The 13,525-nt window shown below is 40.3% G+C and overlaps 1 long non-coding RNA gene across 1 annotated transcript; it reads right to left on the bottom strand.

Moving 5' to 3' along the window:
• Nucleotides 1–2,774: 2,774 nt before the first annotated feature.
• LOC306798691 lies at nt 2,775–9,352 on the bottom strand. The gene is made up of 3 exons (XR_013773439.1): nt 9,239–9,352; nt 5,403–5,466; nt 2,775–4,500 (listed from the first exon to the last, which is right to left on the bottom strand). It is a non-coding gene; the product is annotated as an uncharacterized lncRNA (long non-coding RNA).
• Nucleotides 9,353–13,525: the final 4,173 nt, after the last annotated feature.

Here is a 13,525-nt window from a genome sequence, read left to right on the forward strand (position 1 = left end):
CTGGCCACAAAGGCCTTGGGCAAGCACTATGCAAATAGCAAAACTTGCAAACAATAAACACATCTTGGTAGTCCCAGAGCCAGTTAGATATCTAATGGCATGCTGGGATCTTATTTATCCAGCAGCATGTGTGGTCATCATCTTCCTCTTTTTTGGAGGAAGATCAATCAGACTCTGCCACATCTCCGTTTCCCTGTCCCAAGTAAATAATCACACCAAGTTTTCTAGAGCAGAAAACCAGGCTAAAGAGCCTCAGGTCTCAGGAATGCTGTCTCTCATATACAGCAAAGGCAAAACCACAAGCAGATATCACTTTAGAGATTTCCTCTCTCCTGTTTTCTGTTTCATGCAGTTTCATAAAACTGCAACCTCCCTGCCTCCCCTAGCTCCCCCATAATCCCATCAGGACTGCTTCATTTGTGAGCAGCAGCAGCAGAATTATCAGCTGCACAACACCAGGACCTGCCCAAGCCTTATGATGGTCCCCTCCATCCCAAATTAACTGAACAGCCACACATCTCACCCTACCAAAAACACCCACCCCTCCCCTCCTGCCCTCCACCCATGCTGAAGAACAGGCAACAGCACAGCTCACTCTTAGAGATGAGAGCCTGGGGCCACTCAGTTCCACATACTTACAAGGGTCAGCTGCTGTTTACTGAAAGAAGTATTAGAAATGGATTGCAAAAGAGAAACAGGCTCATAACACAGGCCCTGAAGAACAGGGATCTGAGGGAGGCTTTCATAATAAATAGCAGCATTTCATCTTAGCACTTCCCTAATTTTCATGAATCAGAAAAAATCCCTTTGAAAGAGATGCAATAAAAGGTGCTCCTGGCACTGGGTAAAATAATCTGACTGCTCCAAAGGAGGGGCTGCCCTTTGTTCAGTGAGAGGCATGATGAATCCTTGGTCCCAGCTGAGAGGGAAGGGATTCCCCTGGACCTGACCACTTTAGACAGGACATTCTGTAACAACCTAATCAATGTTCTACCTGCTCTGGTCCCCATTTCTAAGCAATATCTATGTTGTTAATTTCCTCAGACTTCCAGGGTGGCAATTTGGGGCCTTATTCATCTTTACTGTGTGCTTTTCTTGTTTGTTTTTTTTTTTCACACAGGGGCTTCCTATGCTCTCCATCTTCTAGCTTTCTTACTCCTCTGAAATAAAGGGTCATTTTTGAGTATTTTAAGCTTTTTTTTTCCCTCAAAGTCCACTGCTGTGTGAAGTGACATCAGAATAGAGAAAAACTCTGGTGTATCTGTGTAAGAAAGCAGTCCTCTTATTATACACTTCCATAATCCTCCAAAGGGTCAGAGACTCTGTCAGTACACTGAAGAATTTCTGATGACTCCCTGGTACTCTCTGAACGAGGTGGGGAAGGCAAGCACAATGACTGGATTTTCTCACAATATTTTTTAAATCCAAGGAAGGATGTAGCCTTTTCCTGTTGGGGTAATTTCCAAGAGCAGGACTCAAAATCTCATTTCTGGTGTGTATAATCTCTTGAGTCAGTAATATCTTACCAAAGCAGATAGAAAATTTGTTTTGTTTCTTTTCTGGCTGCATTTAAGCCCTCTAGTTTCCCTTTGTTAGTGTATTCAGTGGGCATTTCCCACAGCTTCCAGGCATTTCAAAACAGGTTAATACACTTTGGGACTGACCTGAAAACAGGGCCTGAGTGGTCCTTTAAGTCTTAATGGATCACATTTAGTAGGTCAAGTTACTCACTATGCACAAATACTTGGATTCAGTATGTTTAATAAGATACTCAATTTTGCACCATGATTTTGCCAGAGGTGTATGGATATTAGATGGCAAACAGCACAAATGAGATTCTGTGGGGAAGGGCATATTGCAAAAGCAAAACAAAGTTGCACAAAGTTACACCCTCTCAATTTTTCCCACCAGAAATGGAGAATTAGTAGTTTCATCACATTAAACAAGAAAAGTGGTGGCCTGCAGGACTTAGCAAATCAGACTAATTCAGCTCAAAGATTAATTTGGTTTTAGTATTGGAATAAAAAATTAATCCTCCTTTCATATGACAATTTTGGGTTGGTTATCTAATATAAGCAAAATAGCAGCTCTCATCTCAGGTGCTATAATTACAAAGCTGAGCTAATCCACAGCCACTGAGATCTTTTCCAGCCTTCTATTCCAGGACCAAGAGGCATAACAGCTTGAATATAGCTACAAAGAGCTATAGACTTTGTCCTGTTTTCATGCATTTATGATTTCATCCTAAAGTCAATGCTGTTATAGCATTGTTTACTGGATGTTTAATATGCTGAACACTCAGAATTCCAGCTGGAGCTGATGTGAATTGCAGGTGCTCAAACTGCAGAAAAGTAAACTGCCCCTTTTGTATTTAAATGTATGTTAATAGAGATCCATCAGGTTGCTGTGCTTCCACAGTGATTAAAACATCAAAGAAGTCAATAAATACATTCATAAATAAATAATTATTTGGGGAAAAATCCCACCTCACATTACATTGCACTTCCTGTCCTTCATCCCAGCTCCTCCCAAAGGACTTGAACACAACTTCCTGAAGTCAGTTAAAATCTTTTCCTTGCATTCCCAGGCTTGGAGCCAGGCTGTGTGTGCCTGAGAAGAGCCATGAGCTGTATGACCTGAGCAGTGCCAGTCTGGGCCCCCCACCCCAGAGCAGGGGGAGTCACAGCAGCAAACACAGAGATCCTGGCATGCACTAAGGGCTGTGGTACACAGCAAACCAGGACAGGGCTGCAAAAACACATTTGTGGGCAGGGTCTGTTCACCCTGCCAGCTCTGCAAGGCAGAGTTCCTGGGCTAAGCACGAGGCTATGTTAACAGGATGTCAGGGGAGATTATGTATCATTTCTACCATTCATTTCCTTTCCTGGACTACAGCCTAACTCTTCAGTTCTTTTCAGGACATTTCAGAAAGCATTACATAAAGTGAAAACCTCAGGCTTGCATCTAAAATCCAAAATTAAACTGTTATTCATATCTCCTGGTCACCTTCAGATAAAGAACAAACAATGCCACTGGCCAATACATTTGCCAACTTTTGGGGGTCATCCTGCTATGTGACTGAGAAACTGCTCAGGCATTAGGACAACAAGCAGGGGAGGACTTAGAGAAAAAAAAATCTCCCCGACTCATCACTGTTTAATGTAGCAGTGCTATGAAGCAAATTTGTAGCTTACACAGTAATTTTACAGCCTTGTCTGTGGCATTACATCCTTCAGCCATCCCCTTTGGCTCACTCCCCTCACCACACATCATGGAGAGAGCTACAGGACGCAAGAGTAAAAGGGTGACTGCTTTGAGGCAGGTTGGGTTTTTTAAGATTTAAAGCTGTGGGAATAGCATTAGCTATTGTCCCTTCATATTTTTTAAAGCAGCTATTTCTATATCTGTGAAGGAAACAGAAAATTAATGTAAGTTGTGGCCTTTTTTGAGAACTTTCCAACATGTTCACTTCTTGGCCTTTCTGAGCATGAAATCTCAGTTGCTGTGCTGTGCACATCCTAGGACCAAGTGCTCACTATGCCTCTCTACCAATGCAAAATTGCAGGCTTCTGGGAGAAAATTTTATTTATTGAACAGGCAAGAATGCATTCAGTGAGTCACTGTGTTTTTCTGCTGTCTGCATTAACAGAGTGAAATTGAAATCATACTTCAGTCTTTATTTAAGTGCCTTTTCTTGGCAGGAAGAAGGAAAGTTTGGTCTCTGCAATCTGATTGGCAGCATGCTGCCTGGTTGGTAGCTAACACTCAGCCTTACTGGGTCCTCCCTGTTGTCAACAGGACGGATCTTTTCCAACAAAAGCAACATCCTGTCAGCTACTCCTTCTTCCAGGAACCTGCCTTTCCCTCCCCTGCAACTGCTCTCTTGGTCCAGGTTCAGGCCAGAAAACAGTACTGCATGAAAGTGAGAGCTACAGAAGGAATAGCCATCAGACTAAATTCATGCTTCCTATGGGCTGTGTAATATTCTTCCCCATTCATAAGGTCATAAAGAGTGAACAAAATGGAGCTTTTGTCTTTAACTGTTATGGAGAATTAGTTAAAGGGGGAAAATAGTTTTCATGTGAGGAAGTTGTAAGGAAAGAAGGGGATATACTCATAGGAGTCTCTCCAAATACCTTATGAATGTGGTCTTGGGAGTGCAGCTACAGGAATCCCAGAAAGGAAAACTGAGTTATTTGGGCAAGGAGAACAATCAGCCAGGTAGAACAAAGACAATGCTTGGCTTCTTGCCAGCATCCTGCCACTGAGACAAAATCCCATGCTTAGAGGCTCTTCTTAAGGGCATAGGATGATATATTTCCAGATGTTAGAAAACAGCTGTGTAAAAGTGGAGCATTCTGGGAAGAACGAGACAAGGAGGAGGGAACAAGGATGGCTGCAGAGGATGTGTCAGTTTCTCCTTGCAGGCTGGACAGGCAAAGTCCTTTCTTTGAGGATCTCTTCTCTGGGATTCTGCATTCCTCTGTCCTTAGCCCAGATCTGGAAAGACATCAGAGAGACACTGTTCATCAAAAAGAGGGGGAAATAGAGCTGCTCATGGGATGAGAGAACTATCAGAGCAATACAAAAATCCTCCCAGTAGCTCCAAGGGAGATGCAGGACCTCAGGCTGCAAGGGAGAGGGAGAAGACCAGGAAACATGCACATGCCTCTTCATAAATGAAATGCATGGGAGAGAAATTGCTTTCCTCCACAAGGGGAAAGGAAAAGGCTGAAAAGCTGACCTAGAAACAGGGGATAACACACACAATGGGGAACATGCACGAGAACTGATGACAGCCTTAGGCATGGCTTCAATATAGCCTAATAATTTAAAGGAATGGATTAGCTGAGAACATCCCATAAAGAGTGCACAGTGTTTTCAATTAATGCTTAGGTATACTCCGTAATTATAAAATACCTTTGGGCTATCCATTTTTCAATGATGTGTCTATATTAATCCTGTATGGTTTTTTTTCACTAAATGATGGCTGCTACTGACTGCTAAGAATGTTCTGCTTCAGTAAACTTTGATTTCACTTGCAGTTGTGCATTTATTAGGCAAGATTATCATCATCCAAGTTTCCAGGGTTGGGAATTCATTTGAAAAATATGGTCTATTTGCATTTAATTATCACATATTTACTGAGGAAAAATATAAACACGCCTGTTTTAGGCAAGGAATGGAGCCAGTAATGTACTGCAGACTTGGGATTGTGCTTTTTAATATAATCAAACTACTGTTATAAATAATTCACAGTTTCCACTGTGGAAAAAAAACTGAATATGGGTTTCCTGATAGGTTGTTGTGAGGGTTTTTTAATGTTAAAAGAAAACGACATTTTACAAAATACTAAAATTACTAAGATTGTTTGTACCACATGAGATATTATTAAAATTCACCTTGAAAGAGGATGTAAAAGAGAAAAGAATCCACTCTATGAGAAGTAGCTACCAGCTCCAGCTGCTAGGAGAAGAAAAAAGAAGAAATATATTTTTGTAAGACACCAAAGCAACCAGACAACCAGAGAAGAAGAGGAAATGTCAAATTAACTTTTGGGAAACAAATCCTCTGTTCAAAGTTCACATAGTTCCAGTCACTGCACAGACACTTCATGTTGTCACCAGTATAATTGATGCCCAAAATGAAGATGAGGGATTCTGACTTTACAACAGAAAGGCAGAATTACTGAACAGGGGGAAGGGAAGGGAAGGGAAGGGAAGGGAAGGGAAGGGAAGGGAAGGGAAGGGAAGGGAAGGGAAGGGAAGGGAAGGGAAGGGAAGGGAAGGGAAGGGAAGGGAAGGGAAGGGAAGGGAAGGGAAGGGAAGGGAAGGGAAGGGAAGGGAAGGGAAGGGAAGGGAAGGGAAGGGAAGGGAAGGGAAGGGAAGGGAAGGGAAGGGAAGGGAAGGGAAGGGAAGGGAAGGGAAGGGAAGGGAAGGGAAGGGAAGGGAAGGGAAGGGAAGGGAAGGGAAAGGGAAGCCCACGGCATTTCAGAATTCCTGCATTCGAGTTACTTTTGCATCCATCTGCTGTGGTGCCCTCTGTACAGATTTTGGTGGACTCCAACAGAAAGAACAATCAGCTTCCTTTCAGCAGAGGATTCTCATCCTTCTCCAGTGAGCTAGAGGACTGTCACTGACACTTGCCAAGCACTCAGCTGCACTGGGCTGGAACAGATAGACCCTGCAGGGGACTGTGGGGCTGATGGGTGGGTGCTGAGCTGAGCAGGTAACCTGGGGGGACAGGCAGCAGGCTGTGGGGCTGAGGTGAGGGGCTATAAACTGCTGAGAAGTAAAGCTGAAGATGTCATCAGGCTCTGTGAGGCTTGTCAGGGGCCACATGGAGGGGACTAGAACAAAATGAGCAGCTCTTTGAACTTCACATGTAGCCCAGATACCAAGCTCACATGTAAAACACTGTCAGAGACCTAAGCAAGTATCTGAGATGCACAAGACTTGCTGGTGTGACAGAGCTGACACTGATCTTAGAGAACACCTGCATTGTCTCAACCAGCAGCTGGGCTGGGCAGGCCAGCCCAAGGTGTCTCAAGCAGTGCCAGACACCTGTGCTTAGTGACTGAATCCCACTCTATCCCTCCCTCCTTGTGTGTGAGGAGCACAGGTGATGCTTGGTGGCCCCAGAAAGGGACCCTGCAGCTGAGAAGAAATCCTATCAGGTGAGGAGAAAGGAAACATGCTGCATATGAAACAAGGTGGGGGAGCATCCTATGTAATGACAGCTATGGGAGTGGCAGAGACCTTCATGATAGTAAATTCAGAAATCTGCATGAGACTTCCTCAGATACCAGTCATTTCAAGCTGTTGTGATCTTATTGAATGTTAATAAGTAATTATTGCCTGAAACTTCCAGTTTAAGCAAGTTCAAAGTAGGTTTCTCCCTTTTTAGCTTAATTTTGACATTCTCTGAATGTTTGCTTAAAAGGTATTGCAAATTTCTATGGGTTTCATCTTTTATTATTGAACAAACTAATATTAATTCCTGCTACTGCAAGAAGCATAATGTTCCCTTTCATTATATAACTCTCTAATAACTAGTTTTTACTTTTCAGCTTCCTTCCTCATCTTTAGATGGTGTTATTGTCAAATTTGTCACGTCTGTCTTCCACAGTCTTGAATTTAAGAGTTTGGTATATCAAGGAAGACAACAATCTCTCTGTACTAGAATGTTTTTTCAGAGAAATGAGTACTAAATGAGATTCTAATAGTATGAGACAGACTCAATTTAATATTTTTACTAAACATATCAAGAGCCTCTATCTTTGCCCTAAACACATCATCCCTTGCTTTTGAAATTACTTGCAAAACAATTTGCTTCTTCTGAATTTGATTTCTTTTATCTGCCCTTTAAAAAAATTAAAATAGTATAGGGGTGTATATGTTGCCAAAAGCAATTAAATTTATGCCATCAGCTAAAGAATTGTGACAGCTAGAACTAGAACTTCAGTCCTAGATTTAAAAGACATGGCCCAACCTTGTTTTTTTCCCACTTTCAATTCACCACCACTGTCAATAGGTCTACTTAGGTGTGTAAGACTCTTTTGTATGAATAAATACTTGTAGTTATGTCCCATGAAGAAAACAAAAAAGGCTTCAGGCAGCTGGCCAGCTGATTGTTGATGACTTGACATCCATGCAACTCATTCTCCCCAGGAACAATAACATTTATTGTACTGAGAGTTCAAGAACTGGGTATAACAGGAACCAGCAAAAGATGACTAAAATTAAAGCTAAGCAAAAAGGAAGGCCATAATGCAGAGCCATGGCTGCTTTTTAATTTCCCCTAAGAAATGAGAGGAAAAAACAAGACATCCATTCTTCTTCTCTGAAAAGAAAGAAAACCAAAACAACAACAATAAAAAACCCACAAGCAAACAAACAACAATAACAACAACAAAACAAACAAACAAACAAAAAAGAAAAAGAAAACCTCACCAAAACAAAAAAACCCTGCCACTGTTACAGACCATAGAAACTCCAGATCCAAGCTTCTGGCTTACAGAGATTCAGCTTTTACAAAATGGGCATAATTAACAGTGTGGGATGACTCCAAATGAAAGCAAAACTGAAGCTGAATACCCACCCACTGCCCCAATCTACATGCATATCCCAGGATTCAAAGGAAATTGGATGCAACATCCAGGCAGAAAGACAGCTAGGAAACAAAAGGAAAAAAATCAGCCTTTTTTTTTTCCCCTGAAAAAATACCTAAAAGTTTCTTGCTCAATAAGGAGCCAAATCCCAGGAGAGCAGATGGTCATTACTTTTTAACTTATTGTGTACATTGCTGTGTACATTACTGATGTATAGCTCTATGTAACCATTTTTAAAATCTTTGTCATTTAGGAATTAGAAATCAAAATAATTCAGTGGCCCTGTAGAACATCTAAAATGAAAATCTGGTCCCAGTGAGGTCAATGCCTGAACTTTGATTCTCTTTAGCAAATTCAAAATTTCTACCACAGAGCTTTTAAAAAAATCCATGTAGAACCTTGGCTTAGTTTTTCTCATTATTGATTAATGTTTGAATAATTTGCTTGTGATATTCAACCAAAACAGTTCTCAGAAAATAACTGACTGATTAGAATTGACAAAGAGTAAGAATCAGAACATATATCTCTAGTTCATGTTAGCAAAGTAATTTTCTGATTGCAGTAGTACTGCATGTGAACCCCAACATGGTAAGCCATGGACAATAGTCCTAAAAATAGAGGAATCAGCCTTACTTTAATCTGGAATAGCTGGGATATCTTGGTGCTGATCTAAGAAGGAGCTTTGTATCAAATACAGTTTCTCCTTTAGCTCCTTACAGTGTTTGGTCTGCAATAGAGTGAAGAGAAACAGGACTGGGAAAATCAATATACAAAAGGTTAAAGTCAGCAAACCTATTCCTCCATCTGGAAAGTATCTTGGATATGTATGGTTTCATATTTACTCCCTTTCCTGATGGTAATTAGTAATTAGCAACATCCTATTCAGTTAACCACACAGAGAAGTTAGCACATAATTATATTGTCCAGAAAAGATAAAAAGAATCCTTCTTGTGGGCTTTCTGGTTCATTCTTAGCTAGAAAAATGGTGTAAGAATTCTCTGTCCTGCAGCATTTCACAGTGTTGTTTTCAGATGTTCCTGGGGGGAAAAAATCGCAGAACAAACAATTAAATAACTGTGAAAAAAACAAGTTACAAAAAAACACCCCAAATAAATAAGCTAAAATTACCTGATGTCTTTTGATCTTATTAGATTGAGGTTGAGTAGTTTGGGTCAATTTTTGCTTTTATCAGCATGGTTCAGAGATTGCTACCAAATTTAATACAGAGTATTTACAAATTCTCTCTCTTTAAAACAGAAAAGCAAAGAAAAGCTGTTAGAATGAGCTTATTCTTACTGAATGCACACCAATCCCACTTCAGCAAAGAAAAGCTCTATTGTTTAACAGATTGAGACATTCTAAAGCAAAATCAAGTGACTTGCTGTCTGTTGGACAAACTATTGACTGGAACATTATAATTTATGCTGATTTCAAAAGGCCAAATCTTACAAAATCTAAATTAAATTCTGCTACAGTGCATTCAAGTATGATTGAATGTAATAAGAGTTGGGGGTAGTGGTTAAGTTACAGCTTAAAGCTTTAACTCTCTTGTGGCAATTAAGAATATCAAAAGTTGCCCACTCTTTTTTCTGTATGACTCTCCAGACATATGGGGAATGGAAGAGGGGATATTTCCCTTTCAGACTGTGGATTTTGAAGGGGAAAATCTGTAAAATAGAGTTTTTTCTCTAACAATAATTTATTTCACTGCACTCCTCAATTCATGGTTCAGGAGCCTCAGCACCATTCACAGGACAGGGGGAAGGGAAGGGAAGGGAAGGGAAGGGAAGGGAAGGGAAGGGAAGGGAAGGGAAGGGAAGGGAAGGGAAGGGAAGGGAAGGGAAGGGAAGGGAAGGGAAGGGAAGGGAAGGGAAGGGAAGGGAAGGGAAGGGAAGGGAAGGGAAGGGAAGGGAAGGGAAGGGAAGGGAAGGGAAGGGAAGGGAAGGGAAGGGAAGGGAAGGGAAGGGAAGGGAAGGGAAGGGAAGGGAAGGGAAGGGAAGGGAAGGGAAGGGAATTATCTTTTATTTCTGACATTTGAGATATTTTGCAGAGGAATACTGAGTTGCAAAACAATGATGTATATTATAAAAACTAATAAACCACAAAACTTTTAAAATTCACTGCTCTTAAAGAATTTCTGAGAAGTTTAGAAATTGCATAGAAGTTTAGTTTCCTTCTCTCTCCTTCTGTGTCTTACCTGAGATAATCAGTGAAAGTTGACTTTGAACATAGGTACACAAAAAAAAAAAAAACCTCATGGTGATGGCATGGAACAAATTAACATTTTTCACTGGAAAAGTACTCAGCCAGGACCGCATTCCTTTCAGTGGCCATATAAGCCCTCAGCAGCTGAATGAAATAAGATTACAACACAGTAGTTAGAGATGTGCTTACAACATATCTTGGCTTTTGTAGTTCAGTTCAACTTCAGCACCAAAAATAACAAACAAGTCAGGCCTCCAAAACACACACAGGTTTTTTAAAAACTCGGAACTTTAAAAAAAAAAAAAAGAAAAAAAAAAAAGAAAATATTCTTTTGCATTTCTGTCAGTTTCAGTGAATAATCATATGAGACATAAATACAGAGTTTAAATCAGGGGCAGAAGCAAACACTCCAGAAGATAAGGTCTTTAAAAAAAAACCCTAAAACTACAAACTTTTGCTAAAATATGAGAGGAGAAAACACTACAGTACAAGCTGGAAAGTTGTCATGTGTGAATATATGAAATACTTGAATGAGTTGACTGGGAATTATGCATTGCAATGGGAAGTGGGACAAGTGAGAGTAGCAATAAAGAAAGGAACCATAAAGAAAGGAATGTATCAAGCTGTGAGAAGGGATGAGACAGTGCTCTTCATTCCTCTTTGTCTAATTTCACTCTTTTTTAAAAATAAATTAATCTTCTCTTACCCTATTTCACAGCCTCACCCTCATGAAGGCTGTTCATCCTGAGTAAGGAAGGGGGATTTGTTATAATTAACCCACCATAATTAATAAATCAGCAAATGTGTGTTGCAATAACCTCTACCAAACACTAAGTACACATAATTTGAAACAATATTCCTTTACAACATTTCCTGTTGCAAGAAACACCACACTGGATTATAAACAAGAGGACATCATACCTCCACCTCATGAGTTGGCCCTTGCAACACTTTTTTTTTTGTGTGAAACCATCTAAAGGATGGGTTGGGGGTGTGTAGCGAAACCAAGCTGCAGCATCTCCTGCTGGGACTCTCCTAAACTCCACAGCCCTTCACACAGGGCTGCCCACCTGGGTCTGCCAGTGCTGGATTCAGATGCTTTGAAACCCCAAAGAGACTTTGCAAACTGACTGCAGCCTGAGGACCCTTGGAGAGAGATTTCTTACTCTGGAGTACTTGAAATCAGGTCCAAACATTGGAGATGGATCAATGGAGGCAGCTCACAGGCACCTCCCTATCAGAAGCTCAAGGCTATGACTATCAACACAAAAGCCCTGCTCCTGGCAATATATCCACTACTTGTCAGGACTGAGCATGAACAAACAAACAAACAATCAAACAAACAAGTAAATAAATAAATAAATAAATTCACAAAATGAACAACAGCAGTAAACCAAAAAGGACTGTACAAAACATCAGTGTATATCAGAAAGGATCACTGTTGATACTGTCTCGTTCAGTTTGGTTTTATAAACCAGTAAACCATGCTTATCAAGCCTGTAATTTTAAACTTTAAAAAAACTTCAATCTCTTCTTTATCTTATAAATCTGATATGATTGCTTACTCTGAAGCATAGTTATACAGTGTGTAACGTAATGCAGTGTTTGATGTAACTAAAAATATTATTGCTTTAAAGAAATCCTTCCAAAAATATACTGTATGATTTTTCTTGAACTGATTTCCAAGGTATACAGGGAACATCTAAAATGACAAGCAATAAGCAATACCTCAGTTTATGAGATTTTATGTGACCTTTCATCAGAGAAAGACAATAGAAGAAAAATTATTTGTTTTCATTTACCCTTAATAGATTGTTTTCTGAGTCCCGTCACTGAAATAGATTATTATATTTTGCTTTCCTTTCAAAAGCTGGGTTAAAACCTGCTTAGGTTCTGTGAGAAATGGGTTTTGCAATATTGGGTCAGTTGCAGCCAAAGTTCATAGATAAAATTTGTACCAAAAAAATCCACAAAGAATTCAATTAGAAAAGAGCAGAGGCCTTGTCTGAAGAATAGCAGGAGGCTGCTGATCTCATAAGATAGGACATATTGTACTTGATCCTAAAACTATTCAAACGTTCTAATATATTAATTTTACTTCAGTAATCAGAAGGTCCCCCAGTCCTAGGCATATCCAGACTTTATTATGCTGCTATATACAAATATGGAGAGAAAACCTCCTGTTCTCATCCAAAAGAATTTGCAACCCAAGTTTACATTTTAATAGGATTAGCATATGAATAGATATATTCTACCTAATTATGTTTAAATGCATATTTTTGAATGTATAAATATCTGTTTGCATATATGCTTATTTCATTTCTTATGTTTAATGTCCTTGTTCAAGGCTCATGGAAACCAATGGGAATGTAAATTATTATATTTATTTTCTTAGCCTTTGTGTCAGGCTTAAAGTAGGATACAGCTCTCTTGATTCCTGGTGACTACAACTTTGCCTTCTATATTTGAGCTACACGTTTTGAACATGTTTTGTTTTAGAAACAAAATAGTTCTCAGGCAATGGGTGTAGGGCACCACAAATCTCATCAAACATCAGTGTCTGCTTTGGGATGACATAAATCACTCTCTGAGTTCCACAGGATGGGCAGATTTGGTCTCCATGAACCGTCAGGAGCTGAGGCATCCTTCCTGCAGAAATCTGTGTACCAAAACCCACCTGAAGATATTTAAAGAATCTAAGAACTGAGCTGGTTGCCTTCCCTGTTATTTTTCTATATATGCACAAGGTAACACAAATTTTCAAGTACAAAACCTGTATATTTGCATGGGCAAGGGTTTCCCAAAAAGGTGAGGACCAGGATGCTGCCACCTCCCATCAGCTGCCAGCGCTGCTTGTTGGAAATCTCCAGCCTACAGAAGCACCAAACCCTTCCCAGCTCTTCTTGCTGGAGAAATAAGCTACATTGCTCTGAAGCAGATGAGGAACATGCCATAGTTTCCTGTTCCAGCTTCTTACCCAGCTTGGTGCACAGAAGCAGAATGATGCATGCCCACCCTCTCTCACATTTGGGACTGCTCATTTATGCAGGAGCACACACAGCCTCATGCTCACATGCCAGCACACAAACCTGTTCCTCTCCATCCTACCTAAGATCCTGTTTGCTGAAGAAAGACAGGGATAAAGTTCCAAGCCTTTATTTATTCAGAACACAATTTTGCAAGAGTTGCATGTGTAATTCGCCATGGGTG

The sequence above is a fragment of the Erithacus rubecula genome (genome assembly GCF_903797595.1).
Source record: "Erithacus rubecula genome assembly, chromosome: 2".
In the NCBI taxonomy this organism is placed as follows: Eukaryota; Metazoa; Chordata; class Aves; order Passeriformes; family Muscicapidae; genus Erithacus; species Erithacus rubecula.